Genomic DNA, 27,195 nt, shown 5'->3' with positions numbered 1-27,195 from the left:
CTTCCCTCCCTTCTTTCCTTTCTTCTTTCTTTTCTTTTTCTTTCTTTCTTGATCATAGCCATCCTAATGGGTGTGAAGTGGCATCTCATTGTGGTTTTTATTTTCATGTTGCTAATGGTTAGTGACGTTGAGCACATTTTCATAGGCTTGTTGTCCATTTGTGTACCTTCTTTAGAGAAATGTCTATTCAAGTCCATGGCCTATTTTTGAATCAGGTTGCTTGTTTTTATGGTTGAGTTGTGGGAGTTCTTTACATATTCAAGATATTAATTCCTCGTTTGATATATGTTTTACAAACGTTTTCCATCGGTGGCCTTTTCACTCTGTTGATAGGGTCCTTTGATGCACAAAAGTTTTAAATTTTGATGAAGTCCAATCTATCTGTTTTTCTTTTGTTGCTTGTGTGAAATCTTGAGATTTGGGGGAGCATCACTACTATGTGGAAATACGACCTCTTTTCTCAATGAGATGACACTCTTTTGTGCCCCTCCCCCCCAGCACTCTTTACCCACTTAGCAGAGCCTGGGGGGCACAGTGTTGTGTAAATTCTCTTTACCACTCTTGTATCCCACCAGACTACAGAATTCCTGATGGTAGGATGTTTCTATTCATCCTGGAACCAAGTAAAGTACTACACAGCACAGTGAGGGGCTGAAAGAATGTTGGATAAGTAAATATCGAGGTAACTGAATAAATGGCTGTAGGAAGGAAGAAATTGGCTTCTCAGCAGGACTACAGAGCCTCAGACCTGACTGTTTTCAAAAGCTCTTTATTTCTTTCCTTTCTTATTGTCCTGGGAGGTTGCTTCTCAGTGGGACCTGGCTTTTATATAATTGTTTGCAGCATAACAATACTGTTATATAGCTGTAAGGCAATGGCCTAATTTCCCTCCTTCGTTAATGAAAGAGACATGTCTTCTGTGGGAAATCGGTGATTTATTGAGTGACCGAAGACTCTTTCTGTTCCTAATAGAAACCGGTGTAGATAAGCTACTTGCTGAAGGTGAGGAAGGAACATGACCAGCTATTTTTGACTAGGAAATTAATTTCATCGCCCCTGGTGTGTCCTTGCTAATTTGGAGCTGGGTTCATCCTGATGTTCTCCCTCAGATGGACAGCCCTCCTCGGGACATCCAATCCAAACACCTTTTTAATGAACTTTGTGCATGTAACTCTCCCGTGTGCCCCCAAGGCCCTTGGAACACAAATTCAATATAAAAATCAAAATTGGGAGAATTCATTCCAAATTAAAAGAAAACCCACCGAATGAAGCATGAATAGTTGTTAATTATCCTTTTCTAATTTTTTATTCCTTTTAGGATTGCTGATGCCATTCTCAGATAAGGGGGTATAAGCAGGCACCCAAGCTTGGGAAATTAGTAGGAGAAAAACACGGAATTAAGAAAATTCTCTCAATTAGCTTTTTATGCAAATTGGAAAAAGGCTATCATTATAAATTATTATTATTGGGTTTTGTTTTTTTTTGTTTTTTGTTGTTTTTTTTTTTTTCAGCGAAACATCCCAGTCAAGCTTAGGCCTTTCTTGTCCTGCTGGAGCACGTTTGAAAAGTCATGACATTCTAGAAAGAGCAGGGCTTTGAACTCAGACTATTATGTAACCAGTTTTAGCCTCTATTTGCTCATCTGTAGAAGAGGGAAAAAACGGAAAGTGCCTTACAGAGCTGCTAGAAGATTAAATGAAACAGCATGTGTAAAACACGTAGCACGTTCTCAGTAAATAACCCCTTCCATCCCCCTCCTACTGTATGAGACATTTGCTGTGGACAGAGCAGTTTCAAGGGTGGAGTTACTTGTTAGGAGGTTACTAATTTAAACAACAGACTAGTGGTAGACCACATGGCCAAGACCCTGTGGACAGAAAAACCACTTCTGCTTTTTGTACGACATCATCTGCTTTCTCCACGTCTTTTTTCGTCAAACACTCTAGTGCACCTTGAGAAAGGAGCTGGTGGCAGGGCAGGACTGAAAACCGGGCTTGTTTGTCCTTGGAAGCTCGGCCCGATTTGTAGTTCGCCTTTTCTTCCATGACTTATTTCCAAATGTCACAGCGCGAGGGGCCGTTTTTCGATGCACTGGAAGCCGAACGCTGACACCGGTACTGCCTCCCGGAGGCTAAGGGGAAGCAGAGTATTTATGGGATTTTACGAGGGGGGCGGGGAGCTGGAAGGTGGATGGAGGTGATTGGAAGTTGGGAAGTGGGGAGGTACAGGGGAGGCCCTCACCGTTTCTGCGCAGGCGCCCCCCGGCGACCCAGGCTTTTATTTCCTATGTGCCAAGGGTGGAGGCGCTGGCGTGACCGTGGTGGGGAGGTCTCACCTGTGTGGTCGCAGAGGTTACTTTTGTTCCCTCTCGGTCCATTCTTCGCAGCTGCCAGACTTCTTCCCGGTTGGTTCCTGTCTTCCTTGGTCTTGTGACCATCGGTCAAGTTTCTGCAAAACAGGCTCCTAAGTCAATTAGGTGGAACAGAGTGTGCTTGGGGTCCAACGGTCAGGCGCGTGTTCATGTGTCGGTTTCACAGATCGTCCCCAGATCCCGGGGTCGGTCTGGGAGAGCTGTTGTAGCCACATTGGTCAGTGCCTGTATTCCCCGTGTTACTCTGAGCTCCAAGGAGTTTCCGTGGGTTTCTTTGAGGGCTGCGTCCCGGCGCCCAGGGCGCCACCAAGAGAGCCCTCGCCAGTCACAACTGGCCACTGACCTGCTTCCAGGAAATAACGTTTTTGCCTCATCTGATTCGATATAATCTCCTCTTTCTCAAGTTCCCAATCTGAGAAGAGAGTGAGACAAGGCCTGGCACGTTTGGTCACTTAGTTTTTCTCTTGCCTTTCAGTTGGTCAGGAAGTGAATGGAGTGGCTTCCTCTGGGTGCTGTTTCCACTCCCCATGAAAGGGCAGCGGCTCGTGGCAACATCTGTGGGAGGAACTTTGCAGACTTAAAGGATTTATGGGAAATTACAAACAGACTGGCCCGTGGAGCCCAGAGGCAAGTGAGGATAATTGGAATCCTGTTCACCGAAGAGATATGAGGCGCTTCCATATTTGTTAATCACAAATTTCTCCATTTTTATTCCCCACAGAGCAATCTGTCTCCATAGATATTTATAGTTCAGACTCCCAGAGGGTGCTAGCCTCCCATCCTTGCTGCTGAGTAGTTTTCTTCTGCTGACGGAACAGACTAGAGGTGCTAACCCCTGTCCGGAGGGCTCTCATTAAAGAGGCCAGACAGTCCACCTGCCTGTTAGGTGGCCCAGAGCCACCTGGGGCTTCCAGGAGGAGGGGAAGCATCTAGTCTCCATGTTGGAAAAAGCAAATTCGTAGCAGAGACGTTTTCCCGGTCTGCTCTCCTCACTTTGGAAGAAGTTTGGCAACCCAGGTTAGTGTCTTTTTTAAAACGATGCCGTCCCCACTGTTAAAACCCCCAATTCAACTAAGTGAAAGTTAAAATATCTTATTGGCTTTCTGGAACAATTCATGAAGAGGGCAGCATTCCACCCAGCAGACAGAAAGAAGATCTGAGGGCCTCTACAGTTTGAAGGACGTTTACAGGCAGAAGGGGGCAGGAACAAGGAAGTTATGCTAGCAAAAAAACAGATTGGCTGTGCCAAGTCATTTTCCTGTAGGGGACAACTGTGGTCTATCAGGCAGATAACCTCACCAGTGGTGACCAGATGATTCCCGATGGACCGGTTTCAGATCACACTTCTGGAAGAGGCTGAGACCATAACGAAGGTAAATCCTGGTTTGGTGACGTGGAGCTTAGCGTGAGTGACTCCATTTGGGGCCTGTTGTCTTCTTTTTAACGCCAGGTTGGAACTCTTCCCCCTACTTTGGGATGACCAGAGGTGGTTCACTTACAGCCAGGAAGCCCTCCTCTAGCTTGTTGCCCTGCATTTCTTCAGGGCTTGTTGCCCTGCATTTCTTCACAGGCGCTTACCCGTGGTCGAAGTGACGGCTCACTTGGCTTAGCCTTTTGCCCCTGAACTCATTCTGTTCCTGCCCTGAACACCCGGCGTACTCTGAGACACTGTTAGCCCTCTGGGGACACTCTTCAGAGGTCATAATTGCCACCTCCAAGGAACTGCAGCTGTAGAAGGAGAGACAGCAGAAAGCAAAGGGACTCAGAACTGTGTGGAGGGGGTTGCCTTTGAGGTGTTGTTGGGCCACTCTGGAAGGAGAGGATGGGGCCCTAAACAATGTGGAGGTGATGGGGGTGGGGTGGGGTGGGTCGTGGAAAGGCACACAGGGCCCAACAGAGCCATTGAGGGAGCAGGGGAGAGCAGGCAGGAAAGAATGTTTCTAGTAGGTACGAGAATGTTTGCAAAGTCCTGGGAGAAGCAGTGGGCTCCGCAAGGCTGGAGGCCCAGATGGGTAGGGGGAGTGACGGGCGTCCAGACGGCAGAGGTTAGGGATGAAGACTGGCAGCCTGCAATGCTTGCAGGGCACCCTCAGTACTTGACCGTGAAGGCAGTAGATTTCATTGCACACTTGCTTTTTTAATTTCAAAAATGTACTATGGAAATGTTAAAACACATGAAAAATAGAATAGTGTAACGAACCGTCCTCATACCCGTTGCTGACATTGAACTGTATCAATATATAGCCAGTCTTGCCTCGTTGATATTTTTCCAGTGCCCCCTCCCCCACCCCCCGGATTATTTTGAACCAAACCCCAGATATATCGTTTGAGTCAGTATTCAGTATGTATCTCTAAGAGAAAAGACTCTTTTTGAACATGCCATCATACCATTATTACAATTGAAAAATTAACACGAACTCCAAATATCATCGAATATTCAGCCAGGTTTCAAATTTCCCCAACTGCCTCAGAGACATCTTTTAACAGCGGTGTGTTGGGTCCAAACAGAATCTACCCATGGCACTTAGTTGATATGCCCTTGGGTCTCGTTAAATCAGTAAGAGTTGCTCCTCTCTCGTCTTGCCACCCCCCACCCCCACCCCGGCGCTCATTTGTCGAGAACAGGTGATTTGTCCTGCATAATGGGTTTGGTCATGGAGGGGATTTGAGCGGAGGTGAGTCATGGCCCGGGTGCCTACCCACATGAAACACACACATACACAGCGACCCCCAAAATATGGCTCCTTGACATACTGCATATTTCAAGCATAAATTAAGTTGAGAAATGACGTGTACAAGGGCTGTCTGACCTTTCCCTGAAACGGGTCATAAAACCCTCGTGTGAGAAGTGCCCTCCCTATGCTCAGAGAAAAAGAGCATCTTATCTTGGACAGCCCCAGGAATCGGAATGAACGGGCCTTGCTAAGTGTCCCCCAGTTTAGCACACTTGGCTCATACCCTTCATCCGATCATATTTTTTTCCCTGACCTTCCACTCTTCGTCAAACCCAGCATAAAAACACTCAGAGTTAACCATTTCTTTGGGTCTCCTTTTCCTCATGAAAGCTCTGTGTCATGTAAAACTTAGGTTAAATAAATTTGTATGCTCACCTCTTGTCAACCTGTCTTTCGTTTTAGGAGTCCCAGTCAAGAGCTTAGAAGGGTTGGGAAAAAAAAAAAAATATTTCCCACCCCTACAAGACACAGACGAAATGACTTAGAAGGGAAGCTTATTTATTTTCCACGTAGATGTGGAAGCATTAGCAGTTTAGCTCCATTGTGTTGGGACACAGGCTCCTTCTCCTTTGTTCGGTCATCTACGTGATCCACGATGGCTCACCACCAAAGTCCACCTGGCTCCAGTGAAATAGGAGACAGCATACCTCTTTCCTGAAGGCCATGACCCCAGGGTTCCCAGATCCCTTTTGCTCACATCTTTTTGGCTAGACCTGAGTCCCATGGCTGTACTTCACTGCAGGGAAAATGGGAAATGTTGTCTCGTGCCCAGCTAACACTCCGCAGACAAAAAAAATGGGGCAATGGATAGGGTGAAGGGAATCTTTGCCGTGGAAGGTGTGGTTCGGTTTGAGGCATATTGAGTTTTGGGTGCCCGTGGATGAATGCCAGGGGACATACCTGCTACCCAGAAGAGAGGTCTCAGGGGAAAATGAGACTTAGGATTCGTGATTTTCATTAGGAAGCCATAGGCCCTTGAGCGAGGGAGGAACCCAACAGACCCAGCCATTTGGGAGGGCAAACATTGCATGTCATTTGCAGGATCAGTCGGAGAGAAACGAGGCCGAGAGTGGGTCGCATGGGAGCTGTTACAATGATCTAGAAGACTTTGCAAGGGGATAGTCACAGAACTCAGAAAGTGATTACACGGGATGGAGGAGGCAGGGAGAGAGCCAAAGATGAATCAAGGTGACAAGTCAAAGTGGCGGAGAGAGTAAAGATGCCATTGTACAGAGAAGACAGAAAGAGGGACAGATCTCTGATAGGGTGAGTGGATGAGAGGAGAAAGAAGAGCTTGCTTTTAGGCATTTTAATATTTTAATATGAGATGCCCAGGGCCATCCAGGTGGCCATGGAATGGAGGGTAGTCCAGGGCCCAGACTTGGTATCAGAGCTCAGAGTTCAAATTTGGATTCTGCTACTCCTAAGTCTTGTGACAAAGATCAAGTAGTGTAAAAACTTGCACTTTAGTGTCCTCAAAAATGGGGCGCCTGGGTGGCTCAGTCAGTTGAGTGTCCGACTTCGGCTCAGGTCATGATCTCACAGTTCGTGAGTTCGAGCCCCACGTCAGGCTCTGTGCTGACAGCTCGGAGCCTGGAGCCTGCTTCGGATTCTGGGTCTCCCTGTCTCTCTGCCCCTCCCCCGCTCATGCTCTGTCTCTCTCAAAAATAAACATTCAAAAAAAATTTTAAAAATAAAATAAGTAAAACGAACAAGAGGACTTATAAGAATTGCATAAATATATGTAAAACATGCACATAGGAAATGCTTGATATCTGTTTGATTTTATTATTACAAGGGATTGGAAAATGCAAGCTGGGGGTCGCCTCGGTGGCTCAAGTCGGTTAAAGTGTCCAACTCTTGATTTCGGCTCTGGTCAGGATCTCACGGTTGGTGAGTTCGAGCTCCACATCAGGCTCTGCTTGGGATTCTGTCTCCCTCTCTCTCTGCCGCCCTCCTTGGTCTCTCTCTCTCTATCTCTTTCTAAATAAATAAATAACAACTTACAAAAGAAAATGCAAGCCGGAAGCTCCGATAGGAGTTAGGGGTAAAGATTTGGGAATCCTTGCAACGAGGTGGGAATGTGTAAGATCCCCAGGGGAGAAGCGGGAAAGTGTAAGCACACGCTTGGAGAACATGCACGTGGGGAGAGGGAGCCCTCCCCTGACCCCACCGCACGCCCGTGCAGCTGTGGTCTCTGCACCATAGATATCACTTTCTCAGGTCTTACCATCCTTGTCACTTTTCATTAGTTAGCTGACTGTTCCATTAAAAGTCTGTTTCCCATCATCCTCTGTGAGGGTAGACCCCATGCTGCACCCTAGCACCTAATAACAGAGCCCAGCGCAAAGTAGGTGCTCAGTAATTACTTGTTTAAAGGAATCGTGCGCGGGAGTAAGATCTGTTGGGGGAGGAGTCTGCAAATATTTGTATTGCCATGGAAGAGCGCTTGATGGAGAAGAAAACGCTACAAAGGGGTTGAAGGAAGGGTCAAGTTTAACTTGGCTTCTTACGATTTACAGCAGCCATCCTCTCCCCTTAGGCTTATTAAATGGCAGACCGGTTTTAGTGAGAATGAAGCTTTAAAATGCAGTCAGCCAAGCAGATCTAATCACATAAAGCAAGTGAAAAATAAACAGCCAATGTCTGGAATGGCTAATCAGAAGCCGGAAAAAAAAAAAAAAATGAACGTATGCGATTTCCTCCGAGGTCTGCCAGTCACCTTCTGGGTGCATTTCCATGAAGCTTCATGGGGACATCCAACGATTCTGAGTACGTATTTATTTGTGAGGGACTGCCGACTGTTTTATGAACATAATAAATGATTCTCAGGGCAGAGAAACAATCCTATCTCTCTTCCAAGAAGGAAAAAGGCACGGCTGGGCACTTGGTGCCCTCCTCCAAATAATCCATCATTGTCATGACAAATCCAGTGTCAGACTCTACAATGTGACTGTATAAAAGTCTTTCAGTCTATCATAGAATGGGAGCAGGAGCAGCCCTTGGAGACCATCCAGTCCAAGCTCATGACCTCATTTTAATGATGAAGAAACCAAGGTCTTAGAGGGAACCAGCACGTCAGAGAATGTTTTCACTGGGCACCTACTATGTGCTTCCCCATATGTCTTTCATTGAAGCCTCATAAATATTTTCTATAGCTTATTGGAAGCATGATATGTACATCTTACTCAGCGAGGGCAACTAACTTGCTCAAACCCCCAGTTGGTGGTAGAGGTTTGGCCCTGAGTCCACGCCTGCTGTAGCAGTAAGGTGGGGCAAGGTTATGCTGTGGCTAACAACCCCGTAGAGCAACAAAGCGTTACTGCTGTTCATCCCCCATGTTGGCCATGGACTGGCCAGGGGTCTTCCTTTTATCACGTTCATCCAGGGATGAATGAGAGACCCAGACTGTGGGAGGCTCCACTGCCAAGGGCCAAGGGGGAAGAAGGAGTATATCAACCCACATTGCCCTTCAAATCAGCCCAGAAGGGTACAACTCACAGTCCACTGGCCAACACAAGTTGCTTGCCATTCCCAACCTCAAGGGAGCAGAGAAGGCAGTCTTACAGTGCACTGGAGACCCACAGAAAATACCTGGTGAGCTCCACCAATAACCACCACCCATTCTCTGTCCACAAACCCTCTCTGCCCCACCCAGGGAAGCACTGAAGGGTTCCCTGGATGGCAGAGCCCCTTCATGGAAGAGTCTTCCCATTCATTTCTTGCACACCTCACTTTCTGCTTCCCCAGGCTGCCTCCCTCCACCTGGCTAAGAAGGAGCAAGATGTTCATTCTTTCTTCTGTGGCGGTTTAAGTATGTTGGCAAACATTACCAGACCCCAGGGCAGGAAGATGATAGGCAAAGAGAACCAAAACTACAGACTGTAAGATGTAAGAAAACAGGGTTTCGGTTTCCTCAGATCCTAATGTTAATGTTTACTTTTCTGCATGATATGCGGCAGTGGAAGAACATTCTTTTCTAGTCTATTTCTTTTTCCTTGCCTCCAAAATGCAGGTAAAACTTTTATATTACTTTAATTTGAAACTAATTTAAGGAAGCAAAGGGACTTCCCCAGTAGCATTTTATAAATCTCTGTTTGGGAGGGTGTGTGTGTGTGTGCGTGCGTGTGTGTGTGTGTTATGAGGGAAACATTTTGAACATACACAAAAGTAGAGACAATAGCATTGTGGTTGTTTAAAAACAGGTCCGCAAGTCATTTGACATTCCTCTCACTATCTGTGTCCCTCTCCTGTGTACCCGGCTGGACATTTGTGATTGCCCCTACTGAAGAGTGTGATGGAAATAATGCTGTGTGACTCAAGCTAGACTAGAGAAGGCAGTACACAGTCAGCGTGGGGGTCTCTCTTGGGGCATGCACCTTGGGAGCCCTGGCTACTGTAAAAGGAATCTTAAGAGCTGTTGTAGAGGAGAGGAAAAATTAGTTTTCCCTCTACCCATCTAAGGTTCATTGGTTGGCGCCCTGTAAATTAGGCAGATTAACAAGAGCAAACAGGAGTTTATTAACATGTACAGCACACACACACATACACACACACACACGGAACAACTCTGTGATGAGTTGCTCAAAGGGTCGTTGAACTTGGACTTATATAGCATCCTAGTAAAGACCTATAATATTATAGAAAACTGACAAGACAAAGGAAAAGGATTTTGAACTTCTGAGGGCAGCAAATTGTGGAAAAGCAGATATATGAGGACACGAATGGTAAATAAGGGCTACTTTTAGCAAAGTTTATGTAGGGGCCCCTGGGTGGCTCAGTTGGTTGGGCCAGTGACTTCGGCTCAGGTCATGATCTTGCAGTTTGTGAGTTCAAGCCCCGCATCGTGCTCTGTGCTGACAGCTCGGAGCCTGGAGCCTACTTCAGATTCTATGTCTCCCCCTCTCTCTACCCCTACCCTGCTCACGCTCTGTGTCTCTCTGTCTCTCAATAATAAATAAATGTTTAAAAAAAAGTTTATGTAGATTTCTCTCGTGCCATCTTTGAACCAATAAGGGTCTAGAGCTGCCTCTGGTGATTACCTTCTGTCCTTCCTGTGAGAGAGCAGAGAGGGAAATGCCGTTACAAATTTCTGTCCTGCCTTTAGGGAAATAGGAGGAGGGCAGAGAGCTTTTTTTTTTTTTGTATCTGCTTTTTCTTCATTGCTTTCAGCTCAAAATAAATTCTCATGCCAGCGTGGCATATTTTGGGGTGGCATAGTTTGCTATTGCTTCACTGTCATAGGAGAATCATACACACAGAGAAACAGAGAGAGAGAGAGAGAGACAGAAAGACAGAGTAGACAGAAGAACCCAAGGAGCTCCAGATGTTGGAGTCTTCCCAGCCCATGTACCAGGCAGGCACATTAGTGAACCTTGAGCTGTTTCCATCACGGCCGCCATCTGATAACTGTAATTGTATGAGAGACCCAAAGCAAGCCCCATCTTAGCTGAGCGCATTCAACCCTGAGCACCTTGAAAGAGAATAGTAAGTGTTGTTGTCCTAAGCCTCTAAATCTTGTGGATTTATGGATAACCACAACACGTATAACAAACCCCATGTATAACGACATCACTCACCTTCAACAATTACCAACTCCTGGCCAGGTTTGTTACAATCTAGACCCCCACCCGGTTGCCCCACTTCCAAATATTTAGAAGCAGACCCCCTGTGTCTCATCACAGTCTTTCATCTCTAAATAGTCCAGCATTTCTTGAAAAAGATAAAGACTCTACCAACAGTTGCGGGTTGAAATGTGTCCTCCAAAAATATGGGTTGAAGTCCTAACCCCAGTGCCTGTGAACATGATCTTACTTGGAAATAAGGTCTTTGCGGATATAATCAAGGTCAGATGAGGTATCTCTGGATTAGGGTGGCGTTGATCCTCTGACTGATGTCCTTATAAGCAGAGAGAAAATTTGGACACAGAGGCACACAGGCACAGAGCGAGAATGCCACATGATGGTGGAGGCAGCAATCGGAATGAGGTGTATACACGCCAAGGAACGCCGAGGATTACCAACGAGCACCAGAGGCTGGGAAAGAGGCACAGAAACAGATTTTTCCTCAGGACTCCAGAAGGCGCCAATGCTGGCAACAGCTTGATTTCAGACTTCCAGCCCCCGGAACCGTGAGAGACTACATTTCTGTTGTTTTGAGACACCCAGTTTGTGGGAACTTGTTCGGGCAGCCCTAGGAAATGAGCACCCCATCCAAGAAGCACTCTATTTTAAGATGAAAATTAGTTATTTCTTTTCCTCTCATGCATTAGCTCTCATCTTTCCAGAGCTTGTTGAAGCTTCTGGTCGTGTGTGGAGTTATGATTTTGTACCTCATAAATATAGACAGACCACCCTGGGTCTGTCATTCCAGTGTCCTTTTGTCCTCAGATTACATAACCTCCTGTAAGCAGTTGTGGCCTGGACCCAGTCGTGAAAACTCAGCCACTGTCACGTGTTCTGGAACAGGAAGTTGTACTTGTAGGGAAAGAGCCTATGAGCTTTGGCCCCAGTCAGACTGGGATTCCCTCTCGTGCTATGAGGCTTCAGCAGGTGCGTGTGGCTTCCAGAAAGTTTATTCTCATTCTCATTCTGAGCCTTGTTCACCCGGTAGTAAAATAAAATAAAATAAAATAAAATAAAATAAAATAAAATAAATAAAAATTAACCCTTTAGATTCCAAGCTAGTACCATGGGAATAAATGGAAAGTTTGAACAAGCAAGCTGGCCCCACACCCGGCACATGGAAGTCTCGTTTCTGCTTTGAGTAACCAAAGTGGGAAGAGAGCCCAGGGTGCTGAGTCTCCTGGTTTCCTCAAAGTGTTTCAACAGCTGCCAAGTCTGTGCTCTGAAAGCACGAGATGGTTCCCGTCTTCTCCAACTTCAGGAAGAAAATGGACTGGCTTGAGAAGCTGCCCCTTGACCGGTGGTGGGCAGAATACCCGGGGCCTGATGTGGTGTAGTTTTAGGGGGATTAGGAAGGGATTCTAAACAAAGGTCCTGAAATTCCAGCGCAGGGAAGTTACTCCTTTTATTCTGAGCTGTGCACTTGAGTCTTCCAAAGTGTAAGTGGTACCTCAGTAAGTCCCCACCACCCTAGAGAGAATTAATTTGCTACACCACTCTCCTCTAAGACTGGAGGGCCCCTCATGGTATAAAGGGCACCGAGGGAGCCGGAAGGAAGGGTCAGTTCAGACAGGCACGTCCCCAGAGGCTTTCCTGTCCTCTGTGGTGGGCGGGGGCTTGGCTGGAGCCCAAAACGGACAGAATGGGTGGCTGGAATGGAGGTGCACAGCCTCCGCACCCCACACATGCAAAGGGTGGTTCTTCCTGCTGGCTCTTCCGTGCAAGGCACTCCATCTGCTCGACCCCGGGGTTCCTCACGCGTTAACTGAGGGTGTCAGGCTAGATAAACCAGAGACCCTTCAGGCTGTGGCATCCTTGACATCACTAACTAGAGCTCTAACCATGCTTTTTCAGCTTGGTGTTGGCCTCTCTGTTACTTGTGTGCTTGGCTTCAAGGAAGACAAAACTGAGACAAAGGTGGTTTTAGCAATACAGACACTTGATTAATGCAGGAACAAAAGGTCCAAGGCTCTACTGGCCACTTATTAGCAACCCCCAGAACATCACATCCCTCTTCTCCTGAGTGCTTCTCTGGTTTTCCAGTCCTGTGTAGCCACAAGAGCACAAAGTAGCTTCATTCCTGCCTTTCCTGCCCTGGATGTTGATAGGAGGGCATATATCTTTCTCCACAAGCACCCCAGCCAATTCGCCTTATATCACATTGGCCAGGACTGGGTCATGTGTCCCCCAGACCAGGGTCCAGCTCACTTCCCAGATGCCCAGGTATGTCTGGACCAAACCTGAGCTCCGCCGCCAGAAGAACAGACACCTGGTGAGGACATTCCAGCTCAACTGGGTCGTATCCATGGCTTCTCTGAGACAGAATCACGGCCTGAACAAGAGCATCATTCTTGTGGAAAAGAAAATTCACTTTAGGATAACCTCCTTTTACAAAACCACTCTGGGGAATTTCACTGGCAAATGTGGGGCTTGCCTCCGTTTTACTCCCTCTTCAAACAAGGGCCACTTCATCGGGGGACCTGTTCCGATAGAGCCGTGGGTTCGCTCAGGACAGTGGTCTTCACTGGACCTCGAAGGTGGATCTGGTGAGAGCCACTGCCCGGAGCTTTGCTGCAGGTGAGCGAGACAGAGAAAGCAGCAGACGTGTCTCCATAGAAACTTCCAGAGACTCAGCACACCAGCTGCCCTGAAAAAAAAAAAAAAAAGGATCTGCTGTGGCCCCTCCAACCCCCGGGCTGCTGACAGAAAGCTTCTTCCTGTTTCCACCATATTCTCTCAGAGGCCTCAGCTGCTCTTTTTGATTTTTCCCGAACAAAATAATTTCCCCATCACTAGCCTAGCGTTGACTCTAGAACCCAGGCAAAAGACGTGAGAAGGAAACGTGAGAAAGAAGTGAAGGGGATGTGCTTCATGACATCCTAGTAGACAGAAGAGACATGGATGGATAACAGAAGTTGGGGGATGACAATAATCTGTTAAAAAATTGTAGAGTGACAGCAAAGGGATCTGCCCAAGGCAGCCTGCTGTGTGGCCCAACCCTGGGTGAGGTCGCCAATAACCCTGGCTCTGGCATTTATTGCTTGTGTGAATTGGGCAACTTAGCCTAATTTCTCTGAGCCTCAGTTTGCTCATCTGTAAAATGGAGCTAACAGCACTTTTTATGTAGGGCTGTTATGAAGATTACAGATAATGCAAAAGCCCTGGGCATGTGCTATACCAAAATAAAGGACACATTTCCATCTTGAGAGTCGGTATACTGGACCAGAAAGAGCGCAGCTTTAGGGGAAGAGAGACCCCTACGTTACATCCTGTTCTGCTGCTTCCCTTGTGGTCACTCAACAAATGTCTCTGAGAATCTGTGGAATGCTGTCTCCCTTGAGAGGATTAGGGAGAATGGTATTAAAGTATTCAGAGTGGGCCAGGCAGATAATTCATTCTTCGTAAGTGGTGCTTGCGGTTGCTTTTTAAAATTATTATTATTATTGCCGAATTTTGCGTTAAAATGTGCTCAATTCTTGGAGCACGTGGGTGGCTCAGTCGGTTAAGCATCCGACTTCGGCTCAGGTCATGATCTCGCGGTTTGTGAATTCAAGCCCCGCGTCGGGCTCTGTGCTGGCAGCTCAGAGCCTGGAGCCTGCTTCAGATTCTGTGTCTCCCTCTCTCTGTGCCCCTCCCCCACTCACACTCTGTGTGTGTGTGTGTGTCTCTCTCTCTCAGTAATAAATAAGCATTAAAAAAATAACATAAAATAAAATCTTTAAAAATTTGTTTAAAAAAATAAAAATAAAAATAAAATAAAATAAAATAAAATAAAATAAAATAAAATAAAATAAAATGCAGTCGAGTCTTTAACCTGATCTTTGGTATCACGTTCACCACTGTGCATAAAAAACCTCCTGGTATATAATCAATGCTCCCAAAGTATTTCTAAATGAATGAATGAATGAATGAACAATCGCTGAGATGAAATGTACAAAGCCCCCCCTTGCCAAGGGCCCGGAAGCAGCGGGCTCTCAATCAATGGCCACTCCCTTCCCCTGGGTGAGGCCACAAAATTTAAGGTGGCCAAAACAAAAACCCTCAGTAGCCAGCATAAATAATATTTTAATGCAAAATGTTTTGGGGAATCCAAATGTAAAAAGTCAGCAATGAGCAAAATATCAAAATGTTTAAATAAAGACAGGATCCTTGACAGTGTTGAGTCATATTGGAGCCTGAGGCAAAAGGACGAATCAGTCATTCTGATCCCGACTTTAGACATGAAGGCCTCAATCTCTTCCCCACAGTCCCCCCCCTCCCCCTCCTTCCCAGGTCTTCTGGGGTTCTGGTGGGTCCCTCCCCCACATTGGAAACAATTGTTGCTCTTTTTAAAAAAGACAATGCCCTGACTTACTCCGGGGGAGCAAACAGCGTGTCAGGGGGCGGGGCCTGAGTATCTGTATTTTTTTAATTCCTCAGATGGTTCTATTGTGCAGCCTGTGCTGGTAATCACTGTTACCACCAGAGCCTGGGGGGTTCCCTGGAAAGCCAGTCATCCCTCCTCTGGGGGCTCTCCTAGCAGAGAGAGGAGGACACAAGTAATTATAGTCTTATTTTTTCTGTGCAGACGTTGGAGAAAAGCCAAAATGCTAGGCGTCTTTCTGCCAATCCGAGATTCACTGGTTCCTGGAGAGCCTCGTTGCCGAAGCAGGCTGCCTGCCGGCTCATCCCCGGCTCCCTCTGCTGCCCACCTGGACAGTCCAGAGTCTCGCTTCTCAAATAGCAGGTCATTAAGATCGCTGGGTTTCAGTGGCCCCTTCTCTCCCAGAGACAGCATACCTCCCTAGTAAGGTGTTTGGGAGAAACAAATTCCCTGCTAACAGCATTCCTAGTGCCCGGTACCTGCTAAGTCCTCCACAGTTGGGGCTGTCATTCAATGCTAATTTTTATCAGAGTGATGGTGTAGATGAAGGAATATGTGCATTCCTTTAGATAAGTCAACAAATTCTGCAGAAGCATTTGTTATATGCTTGTGGATAGATTGACTGTGTTGTCCTCTGGGAAGCTGTGTTTATCTGGCCAGTCAATAAATACTTATTATTCCCACACTTCCAGCCAGACACTATTTTAGGCATGAGGGAAAATGGTGGGCAGTAAAAGATGAAGCCCCATCCCTTTCAGTGCCTGTGGAGAGACAGAGAATAAGTCAAAGAACAAACAAATGTATGATGTAGGGTTAAGTAGAGGTGTGTGCTTTAAGGAAAAAGGCAGCAGAGTAGAAGGAGAGAGAGTTCTTTTCACCAGGGGGTGAGGGAGGTGACATTTGAGCCGAGCTGTGAATAAGTGAACCATGGCATCATTTGGAGAAACTTCCCGGCAGGGAACGACAATGCAAAGGCCCTGGGGTAGAAACACTCTTGGCTGTTCTAGGAACCATAGGCTCGCAGGGCGGCAGAGAAGTGAGGGGAAGCCGGGCTGAATATGACAGTGACGTTGGGCTCTTGATGTTTATTCTAAGCATGGTTGGAAGCCTTGGAAGATTTTGAAGGAGGTCGAGGTAGCACAAAATGTTCTAGAGATAAAAAGGCCTAATAAAGCCTTGTGAACTGAGTTTGTGTCTGTGCATGTGAGGGGAGGATTCTGTAGAGGTCCCTGCAGAAGGTCACAGGGGTCTGCCTAAGCCACAGAAAGCTTCTGTGGGTCCCATTTGCATCCTCCAACCCCAGAAGGCAAACAGCTTCCTAGAACATTTTCCTGAACTTTGTAGGATCCGTGAGAGCACGGCTCACTGCTGTTAAGAATCGGGTTCGGGAGCAGCTCTCGGTGCCCTGAGGCAGGCCACCAACCAACGAGAGGCATCCCATGAGCCTCTTGGGGCCTTGAGCAAGCTGTAGCCAACACTCGCCTTTCTCCCAGCGATTCTTTTCAAAGCAACCAGGTGAACGGCTGGGAATTCAGCTTTTCCGTTTTCTCTGTTACAAGAAAGACAAGAAGGCCAGAGGAGTTAGAGACAGAATTTCCAAACCAGTGGATTATTGAAATGACCTCAGTGTTCAAGGTATTCCCTTCTTCAAGGTTGCCTAAGCTTCAGGTCAGGGATGTCCTTCTCTTCTGTCAGTGGTGGACAGCGACTGAATACCTACCCCCTGTGGCTGGGGGGGCCTCCCGTCCTGTGTTGATTCTGGATTTTTGTTTTTTTTGCCTTTCCTGAAATAGCGGCTCACTTTTCTGATGTTTGCCAGTCTGCATGCTCTGAAGACATACATAGGCCAGGATAGCTGCAGGTGCCAGGGAAGCAGGGTGAGAGTCTCCAGAAGCTTGCCGCATGTGGGCCCAGGAAAGAGGGCTGGCATCTGGGGCAGAGGAGACACAAAATCACTTCACAGATACATCAGACTATGGTCCAAAAGTGTGTGTTCCCCCACAGCCCAAATTCATATGTTGAAATCCTAGCCCCCAACATGATGGTATCAGAAGATGGGCCCTTTAGGAGACGATTAGGTCATGAAGGAGGAATCCTCAAGAATGGGATTAGTCACTTTCAAATTTGGTTAAGTGTCCAGCTTCAGCTCAGGTCATGATCTCACAGTTCGTGAGTTTGAGCCCCGCGTCGGGCTCTGTGCTCACAGCTCAGAGCCTGGAGCCTCCTTCAGGTTCTGTGTCTCTCTCTCTCTCTGCCCCATCCCCATTCATGCTCTGTCTCTCTCTGTCTTAAAAATAAATAAAACATTAAAAAATTAAAAAAAGAGAGAGAGAGAGAACCCCCAACCGCTCTCTCCCCGTCTTTCTACTACATGAGGATTAAGGAAAAGTCTCTAATCTGGAAGGAGACTCCCAACATCCGGCCATGCTGAGACCTGATCCCAGACTTGCAGGCTCCAGAACAGGGAGGAAGAAATTTCTATCGTTCGTAACCCACCCAGTTCGTGGTACTTTGTTACCGCAGCTCAGAGGGGCTGAGACACGGGTTCAGCTTCCACTCTGTGTGAGACTATCCCAGGGCCATGGAGTGTAGGGAACTAGTCTGGCAGAGGTCCCTGCCTCTGGGGTACTTCTCCGCCAGGGGGAGACTCTTCGCCAAGCCCAGCACCCATCCCTTCCTTCCCTGAGAGAGAGAGAGAGAGAGAGAGAGAGAGCTCAGAGATGTTTCACCAACAGCTTTGGCTGCAGCCTCTTCCTACATCTTTACCAAGTCAGTTCCAAGGCCTCTAATGATAAAATCACCCTCCGGCATTCATTCCATACATACGCAACAGGTGTCTGCTTTATCCTGGGCACTGGCAGGGGCAGAAAGTTTATTGCTCTTTCTTTGATTTTCTAAAATGTTAGCATTCGATCTATGTTGGATTTGTAGTTTTCTTGGGTTTTCTGGCTGTGTAAGAACCACAACACAAGTAGTTCACTCCAACATCAATATTGGTGCTCATTTAAATAAGTTCTAATTAAAGTAACTTAGGCCAAGGGGGTTCTGTACCTTCCTCTCGTCTAACACTGTCTGAACTTGAAGAAAGGGCTTGAGGGAAACTGCAGACCGAAAGGGGATCTGGGCCAGATTTCTCACCAGGGGCACCTTTATGGCCCTTCAAGCAGACCTTGTGGTGAGACCCTATCTCAGCAAAGGCATAGACAACTTCAGTCTTGTGTGATGCACAGTAATGTGGACACCTCCATCCTCGTTTCCTTTCCTTTTCTTCCCTTCCTTTCTCTTCCCTTCCCTTCCCATCCCCCCCCCCTTTCCTTCCTTTCTCTTCCCTTTCCATTTCTTTCCTTTCCTTTCGCTCACTGAAGGGGCTTCCTCCAAGGGTCTTAAGTGACAAGGGCCAAGCCCCTTATAGCTCTGTCCCCAGAGCTCTTAACCTCAGGTTTTATGCACAGTTACTATTTAATGAGCACATGAAAACTGAATTTCACACACTTTTATTTGTTCTTAGCAGCCTTAAAAGAACTCAGCCTTCGGGGATGCTGCTGGAAAAGTAACCATTTGCTCTTTGAAGTGACATCATGTTTGCTTTTTTGTACCAGTAGGTGTGTTTTCCCCCGTCTCTTCCATTTTGGTCTATTTGGCCTCAAATCTTCTTATCGGGGAAATCAGTCAGAGGTTGCCTTTTCTAATCTTTCTCATTCTGGTTGATTTCGCTATTTATTGGACCATCTTTATTTCTTCCTAAAGTATTCAGATTTAATTACATGTTTTTCTGCTGCCTTTGGTTCAAGTGTGCTAATTATGCAGTATTTAGTCTGTCTCAAGTTTATTATTAGACTTTGCATTGTCCCTGCATTTGCGAAATTGCAGAGAATTTGTATTTTTAGGGCTCTTTCCATTCATGGTTGTTACTACTTGAGGAAACTAATATATACATATGAGATATATATATCAAGTATATCTCATATGTATATATAAGACCACGCTTAATATTTCCAGTTTCAAGGGTAGCATTCTACTGACTGAATCAAAGTTGGTTAATTCTGTTGGCCAGCTTATGAGCATTGCTTTAGTAAAGTCAACTCAGTGCTACAACTTTTCCTTAGAATGAATGCTGGAAAAATCAGGGGAACTGAGATACTGAAATGTTGTTTCGTTGTTGGCTTTTGGTAACTTCCATGTGGCTCCTGCTTTAGAATTTTGCCTTGAAGATGAATATCAAGTTATCTACGTGAATAGCTGAGGGCTTACTTCAAAATCCTACTGTGGGTTTCCAGAATAAGGAGGCAGTTGGCCATCAGGTGTGGCAGTGCCCCATCTCTTCCGCATCAAGGGAGCCCCAGCTGCCTGCCTCTCCCCTCTTTTTGGCCATTAAACACCTTATTGGCAGCTGTACCATGGAATGGCGAGAGCTATGACTACATCACTGCTGTTCCTACTTGGCTAGTGCATTCAATCATTCACACACTCAGTTGACAGATACCTGCCCTCATGAAATGCATGGTAGAGGAGCAGGAAAGGTACTCAAGATAAAAACAAATGAAAACAGGGGCACCTGGGTGGCCCAGTCGGTTGGGCGTCCGACTTCGGCTCAGGTCGTGATCTCGCGGTCCGTGGGTTCGAGCCCCGCGTCGGGCTCTGTGCTGACAGCTCAGAGCCCGGAGCCTGCTCCGGGTTCTGTGTCTCTCTCTCTCTCTGCCCCTCCCCGCCTCATGCTCTGTCTCTCTCACTCTCAAAAATGAATAAATGTTAAAAAAAATGTTTTTTAAAACAAAAAAACCAAAACAAACGAAAATACACTATGTCAAGTGGTGCACCAGATTGGCACATCATTTCGGAATTCTTCACGCCGTGCTCCTCTTAGAATTGCGCATCACACTTTGCCACTGACAGTGAAGGTTCTCTGACTGAAGGTAGATACCTTTCTCTTGATGTTGGCTTGGTCACGTGACTCACTTTGGCCGATGGGATATTTGTGGCCATGTTGTAAGCAGAGCCTGAAATCTGCCTGTGGGGTTTTGGCCTGCTTCTTCTGCTTCTGCCGTTGCCAGGAGCACATGCCCTGAAGTAGTTTCTGGACTCAGAATAATGAGACACTGCAGAGCTGGCTTGAACCCAACCCACAGCCTGGAGGCAAGCCCAGAAGACTAAAGACGAAGCAGAGGCACTCAGCTGAGCCCCGCCGAGAGCCACCAGTCCAGCAGGCCTGCAGATCTGTGCGCATGAGAAGAAACGTTTGCTACAGGAAGTGACTTGAGTTTGAAGGGAGATTTGTTACAAAGCAGTATCACTGAAAGAGCTGACTGACAGAAGTGGTGGTAAAGGCTAAAAGAAAAACAGAGCAGCATAAGGGACAGAAAGTACCCATGCAAGAAAAGAGGAGTAACATTTTCTTTGGGACAGCAGTGCCGACTCTCTGGATATGGTGACATTTGAGCAGGAACTTGTGGCACTCACATTTATGGAGCAGTTATGTGAGCCAGACATTGAGTTGTCTCACTTATTATTGTTCACACATCGTCTGGGGTGGGTACGGCTGAAGCTATCATTTTTTTAAGATAAGGGAACTGAGACACAGAGAGATTTTGGGACTTGCCCAAGGTCTCACACTTAGTAAGTGGGAGGTTTGAGATTCTCTTTTATGTCAACTGCATCTTGATCTATCATAACGCAATCTGGCACTAACCACCTGGAGTTAGCACAGACCCCAGAAGTTCAAGGGCACGGCCCCAACAACACTACCCTTATTTTAGATGCCAGCCACACTTTGGGTTATACAAACTGACTGGCTATACATCCAGGGGTTTTCATGACCCCCTCCAGGTTCAGTACTTTGCTAGAGTGACTCACTGAACTCAGGCAAGTGTTGCACTATGATTACAGTTTATTGTAAAGGATATAAGTGGGGCAGAGGATACAAATAAAGGGACACATACTAGGCGCGTTCTGAGGGATACAGAGCTTCTGAACTCTCTCCCTTTGGTGTCAGGACACATCATCCTACCAGCACATCAGTGTGTTCACCAATTAGGAATCCTTGATGTCCGTGCACTTTTTTCAGGGGCTCGTAGGTAGGCATAGTTGACAGAATCATTGACCATGTCATTGGAGTCAATTTGCATCGCCCCTTTCCTTCCTGAATGCCAGCTGGCTGAAAGTTCCAACCCTTTCATCACAGGTTGGTCCTTCTGGTGACCGGTGCCCATCCTGGTCTCATTAGCCTAACAAAGATGCTCCCATCAGAAATTCCAAGGGGGATTAAAGCTCTCTGCCAGGAACATGTGAATGAAAACAAGTAATAACTGAAACTCCCTGGACAGATTCAAGAGCAGAATCGACTCAGCAAAAGAAAGACTTCACGAGTTGGAGGAAAAACCTGAAGAAGTCACTGGGGAAGCACAACTGGGAGATGATGAAATGGAATATAAGATGTTAGGAGACCAGAGAATAAAGAGAACTCCCCTCAAATGTCTAACTAAGGTGGCAGAAAGGAAAAAACAGAGAATGAGAGAGAAGGAACATTCGGTGACATAAATTCTTGAGAATTTCTAGAAATGATGGGAGAACTAGCTTCCTCAGTCTCAGAAAGCCCAACTAATGTCAAGTAGGATATTTAAAATGACAACTGGGGGCACCTGGGGGGCTCCGTCGGTTAAGCAACTGACTTCAGCTCAGGTCACGATCTCATGGTTTGTGGGTTCTAGTCCCACATCAGGCTCTGTGCTGACAGCTCAGAGCCTGGAGCCTGCTTCAGATTCTGTATCTCCCTCTCTCTCTGCTTCTTCCCCTCCTCGTGCTCTGTCTCTCTTGTCTCTCAAAAATAAACAAACATTTTTAAAAAATTAAAAAAAAAAAACCACTGTATCTGGTCATAACAGAGAAATCCCAAAGATAAAAGATCTTAAAATCTTTTAAGAGCATGTGACTCTTGATCTCGGGGTTGTGAGTTCAAGGCCCATGTGGGGTGTAGAGCTTACTTAAAAGAAAAAAAAACAACTTGGCACCTGCGTGGCTCAGTTGGTTAAGCATCAACCCTTGATTTCAGCTCAAGTCATGATCTCAGGGTCCTGGGATTGAGCCCCACATCAGGCTCTGCACTGACAGCTCAGAGCCTGCTTGGATTCTCTCTCTCCCCTCTCTGTCTTTCTCCTACTCTCTCTCTCTCTCTCTCAAAATAAATAAATAAACTCTTAAAAAAATAATGATATCTACAATTTTCCATAGGCTGGTATTCTGTAGTATTTTTTTTTTTAAATAACGTAACACACGCCCATGGAAGAAAATGAAGAAATTACCAAAAAGCACCAAAGCAAAATTTAACCATTCATAACTAAAGGGTTAACTACCCTTCGGGATCATGACTACCTTCGTGTTGTGACTACCAGCAGAATACCCAGGCAGGCATTTAAAGTGTGGGGCGAGTGTAGATGCTGATTAATTTTTGATGGTTGACTGAGCATTTGTTTAATCTTTGGTTGAGATGTGTGCACTTCATGCCGAAGATGGAAAATGCATGAAACGATGTTCTCAGCACTTTTCCTGCATGCTATATGCCTACTGCAGTGAACCGGGGCTCACAAGGCAAATGTTAGTCATGAATGTATTAACCTCGTTTCCTTGGGAACCACTGAGCAGAGGGGAGAATGCTGGTCACATTTAAAAGCCTGCCATGTGTAAGGCAATTAGTTCCAGAATTTGTCAGATGACAGTTCTATTTTTGAGTACTTTCTTATCAATTAGGAGAAAAAATATCTGACAGGCAGGGATTTCTCAGCAGTTTGGGGGGCGAGTTAGTTTATAAGCAACAGGAAGGCGAGTTTAAACTGCCTCATACCAAGATCGTTACCGTTTGTTCCTCTCTGTGGAAAGTCTTGATGGATGGGCTCAGGCTTAAGAGACACACAAGGAGTGAGAGGCTGATGTTCTGCTTGTGCTCTTCAGAATAAGATCGTGGCAGACATCCGGCTTCGTCCTCAGAGTCGGCGCACACAGTGCCTCATCATTTCGCCCTGGAAAGCACCGCTGGTGCGGATCGTGGGACAGTTCTTTGCTGTGAATCATGTAGGTTTGGGAAAGCTTTGAGCAAGCATCATAAAAGTAACCAGGTCGATGCAGCCATTTATGGAGTACTGTGAGCCAGGCTGCGCGCTAAACCATCGGCCAATCACCCCAACGAGGGTCAGAAGGTGGCAGATTGACCTGTCGTATGAGCGCTGTAAAGAGAAACAACAGAAGCTATAAAGAATTCACGATCTAGGAGTTCCATTTATGTATGTATCGTATATCTCGTACTTTCTTCCTATTTATATTATGATGTTTTGTTATCTTACAAGACTCTCCTGGCGGGAGAGGGCTGCCTCTCCCAGGGCCAGCCAATTCTTGGAGATGGCAAAGGGCCAGGCAGGAGCCGACCCTTGATATGCAAGCTGACCAGTCCAGAGCTGGACGTCCTCCATCTGGCCCCACACAGCCCGGGGCTGCGTGAATCGTCCCAGGGCTAGGTGTCAGGGACTAGAAACCACCCCGATAGCCCACAGTCTGCCAAAATTATTCAAACTAGCCATTCTACGATGTTCACCCAGCCCTGCTTGTCCTTCCTGTGGAAACGCCAATAAAGGTTGTGTCCTAAACCTTCGCTCCTGTCTTCTGCCTCCTGACCACCCTGGTGTTTTTTCTGTGAGGCTTTGATTGGTGTGCCTTCCATCCCTAGGACCTTTGAGTGTAGTAAACTTTGTTCTCCTGAGCCTCCCTGTGTCTCCTCTTGTGGCCACACCTGGATGACTATCTCATAAAAGAATACCCACTGGGACCCAGCAATTGCACTACTATGTATTTATCCAAGGGATAAAAAAAAGTGCTGATTCGAAGGGACACATGCACCTCAATGTTTAGAGCAGCAGTAGCAACAATAGCCAAATTATGGAAAGAGCCCAAATGTCTATCAACTGATGAATGGACAAAGAAGATGTGGTATGTATACACACACACACACACACACTGGAATATTACTCAGTGTTCACAAAGAATGGCATCTTGCCCTTTGCAACAACGTGGATGGAGCTAGAATGTATTATGCTAAACAAAATAGTCAGAGAAAGACAAATACCATATGACCCTACTCATATGTGGAATTTAAGAAACAAAACAGATGAACATAGAGGAAGGGAAAGAAAAATAAAATAAGATAAAAACAGAGAAGGAGGCCAACCATGAGAGACTCTTTATAAAATATAGAGAACAAACTGAGGGTTGCTGGAGGGGAGGTGGGTGGAGGGTTGGGCTACATGGATGATGGGCATTAAGGAGGACACTTGTTGGGATGAGCACTGGGTGTCATGTAAGGGATGAATCACTAAATTCTACTCCATTATTACACTCTATGTTAATTAACTTGGATTTAAATAAAATTTTATTTTTTTATTTAAAAAAATTTTTTTATGTTTGTTTATTTTTGAGAGAGACAGAGATAGAATGTGAGTGGGTTAGGGGCAGAGAGAGAGGGAGACACAGAATCCGAAGCAGGCTCCAGGCTCCCAGCTGTCAGCACAGAGCCCGACGCAGGGCTCGAACTCACGGACGGCGAGATCATGACCTGAGCCGAAGTCGGATGTTCAACCGACTGAGCCACCCAGGCGCCCCAACACCCTTCTGGGTTTTTTTTAAGATTTTTTTTTTAATCTTTATTTATTTTTGAGAGAGATAGAGACAGAGCAAGAGTGGGGGAGGGGCAAAGAGACAGGGAGTCACAGAATCTGAAGCAGGCTCCAGGCTCTGAGCTGACTGTCAGCACAGAGCCCGACGCGGGGCTCAAACTCACGGGCCGTGAGATCATGACCTGAGCCGAAGTCGGACGCTCAACCAACTGAGCCCCCCAGGTGCCCCAAGCTTTAAATAAAATTTTGAAAAAAACATATGCAACACTGTGGAGAATAGCCATTATCCACAAACTTACCACGTGCATATGCCCATTTTAAATTAAGAAAATTGGGTTGTAAAGAGCTTAAGCCTGCATAGGTTGTTAAGGGGGAGAGTAGAATGTGAGCCTAGGTTCGTCTGTCTGCGGGCCACACTCAATCCCCTGCCCACTCAGTACTCAAAGCACGGGCTCTGACCAGCCACATGGGCTTCCCCTGGGAGCCTGGTGGCAGTGAAGAAACTCAGACCCCACTCCAGACCTAGTGAATGAGATTCTGCCTTGTAACCAGACCCCAGGTGGTTCCAAGGGAAGCTGGAGAGACTCCGTTCTCCACCCGCTCGGCCAAGCACCACTGAGGGGAGAAGTGCGAACCACAGGGCATTATGGGAGTGACACAAATGAAGCCGGATAGAGAGAGCCTGGGATTCTAGAGAAAGAAGCTGGTGTTGTGGGCTGGGATAGTCAGGGACATCTACCCACAGGAGGTCAAGCTGTAGGGAATTAGTTGAGATTCAGATCCATTAGCACTTAAAAAATTGTACAACATCCCTCTCACTCAACCACCCCACTGTCTCCATACGCAGAAGCCCCTGAGGTCTCTAAACTGCCCCAGGCGCTATGTTTTCCTGCAGCGCAACATTTTATCCGAGACATGGTGACTGCTAAAATAGGAAAGCAGCGGGGCGCCTGGGTGGCTCAGTCGGTTAAGCGGTCGACTTCCGCTCAGGTCACGATCTCGCGGTCCGTGGGTTCGAGCCCTGTGTCAGGCTCTGTGCTGACAGCTCAGAGCCTGGAGCCTGTTTCAGATTCTGTGTCCCCCTCTCTCTGACCCTCCCCCGTTCATGCTCTGTCTCTCTCTGTCTCAAAAATAAATAAACGTTAAAGAAATTTTTTTTTAAACAGGAAAGCAGTACCTGGTTGAGAAGACAGTCCAGGCGACACAAGGGAGACTCCCGGCCCTGGCCCCGCTGCCACAGAGGCCATCTGCGCCACAGTCTCAAATCCTACGTGGGAGTGGGTGTCCTGGGGAGTCGTTCGCCTTTCCGCTCCTGTGTCTCTCTCAGATCCGTCTGGTAGCCAAAGTTAGGAAAAGCTCGTCTCCAAGACGCACTTTCTCCATTTAGACTCACAGATGAGATCAACATCTCTTGAAATGCTTATTTCAAGAAAACAGGCACGTTTTTAGGCACGGGCAATGATTGCAATGTGTCTGCTAACACCGGCATTTTTTTTTTAAGCACGTGCGTCCTTCTCTGGGCACGCGGAAGGGGGGCTGACCCACATGTGTTCACATGCTCATTTACAAAAGAAATAAAAGACGCCGCTACCGATGCCAGCTGACTGTTAAAAGGCCAATCCTAAAACCTTGGATGGTTTCCACGGCACCTGCGGTCCATTAGCCTACACGGGCCTCCGGTTCCCTTGTGAGATCCCAACCCCAGGCAACCGACCTACCCAGCCTTCCTGGACAACCCCCTGAATCAAAAGATCCAGGCCCTTCCCTCAGCCTGCAGCCCTCCTTTATTTTCCTTCGTAGCACCTAACACCCCGGGACTTTGTTTTCGTAGTTTTTGTTATTTCTCTGTTTATAGTCTATCTCCCTGCTACTTGAATGCAGGGGTTTCGATGATTTTGTTCAGCGCTGAGTTCCCAGCATCTAAAACAGTGCCTAGCACCATAGCCACTGGTTGAATAAATAAACACATGTGTAAATAGACACCTAAATGAACGTGCTAGTTAACAATCGCCGAATGAGTGAATGTCGTTTAGAGATCGGAGCGCCAAAAATTACACGCAGAAGAATGTGGAGAGGGCCGGGACACCTCCCTGGCCTGGGGACTGGCGTGGGCCTTAGTAAATGTACCCCTACAAGAAAAAAAACAATGTAGGCATGGAGGGAAAGAAACTATAGACAGAAGCATCTGAGTAAATGGTCCAACAAGTGTTAGGAAGCCTGGAAGGGCACGTTTTCTCTTTTTGGCTACATGTCGCTGCTTGTACTGGCCAGAAAAGTGCTCAGGCCTGCTGTCTGAGCCTACAGAGAACTTCCTGGTGCCACTGCTGAAGGGCTGTTGATCAAAAACGACAAGAAGCTCCCAAACATTCGATGTGGCTCACATTCATCATGGCAAGAGTCCCCGGAATATGCTCCATGTGAGGGGCTCAATGACTTCATTCCTTCTCAA

General features: G+C 46.7%; 1 long non-coding RNA gene across 7 annotated transcripts; it reads left to right on the top strand.

Moving 5' to 3' along the window:
* Nucleotides 1-3,092: 3,092 nt before the first annotated feature.
* Nucleotides 3,093-26,701, top strand: LOC122237285. Of its 7 annotated transcripts, none has more exons than XR_006215641.1 (4): nucleotides 3,093-3,744; nucleotides 6,905-6,999; nucleotides 15,298-15,456; nucleotides 25,913-26,701. It is a non-coding gene; the product is annotated as an uncharacterized LOC122237285 (long non-coding RNA). The 7 variants fall into 7 exon arrangements; XR_006215644.1 differs by lacking the exons at nucleotides 15,298-15,456; nucleotides 25,913-26,701 and adding exons at nucleotides 6,148-6,372; nucleotides 7,649-9,069; XR_006215645.1 differs by lacking the exon at nucleotides 6,905-6,999.
* Nucleotides 26,702-27,195: the final 494 nt, after the last annotated feature.

This window comes from Panthera tigris, chromosome A3, assembly GCF_018350195.1.
Source record: "Panthera tigris isolate Pti1 chromosome A3, P.tigris_Pti1_mat1.1, whole genome shotgun sequence".
Classification (NCBI taxonomy): Eukaryota; Metazoa; Chordata; class Mammalia; order Carnivora; family Felidae; genus Panthera; species Panthera tigris.
This window is presented reverse-complemented; position numbering and strand designations above follow the sequence as displayed.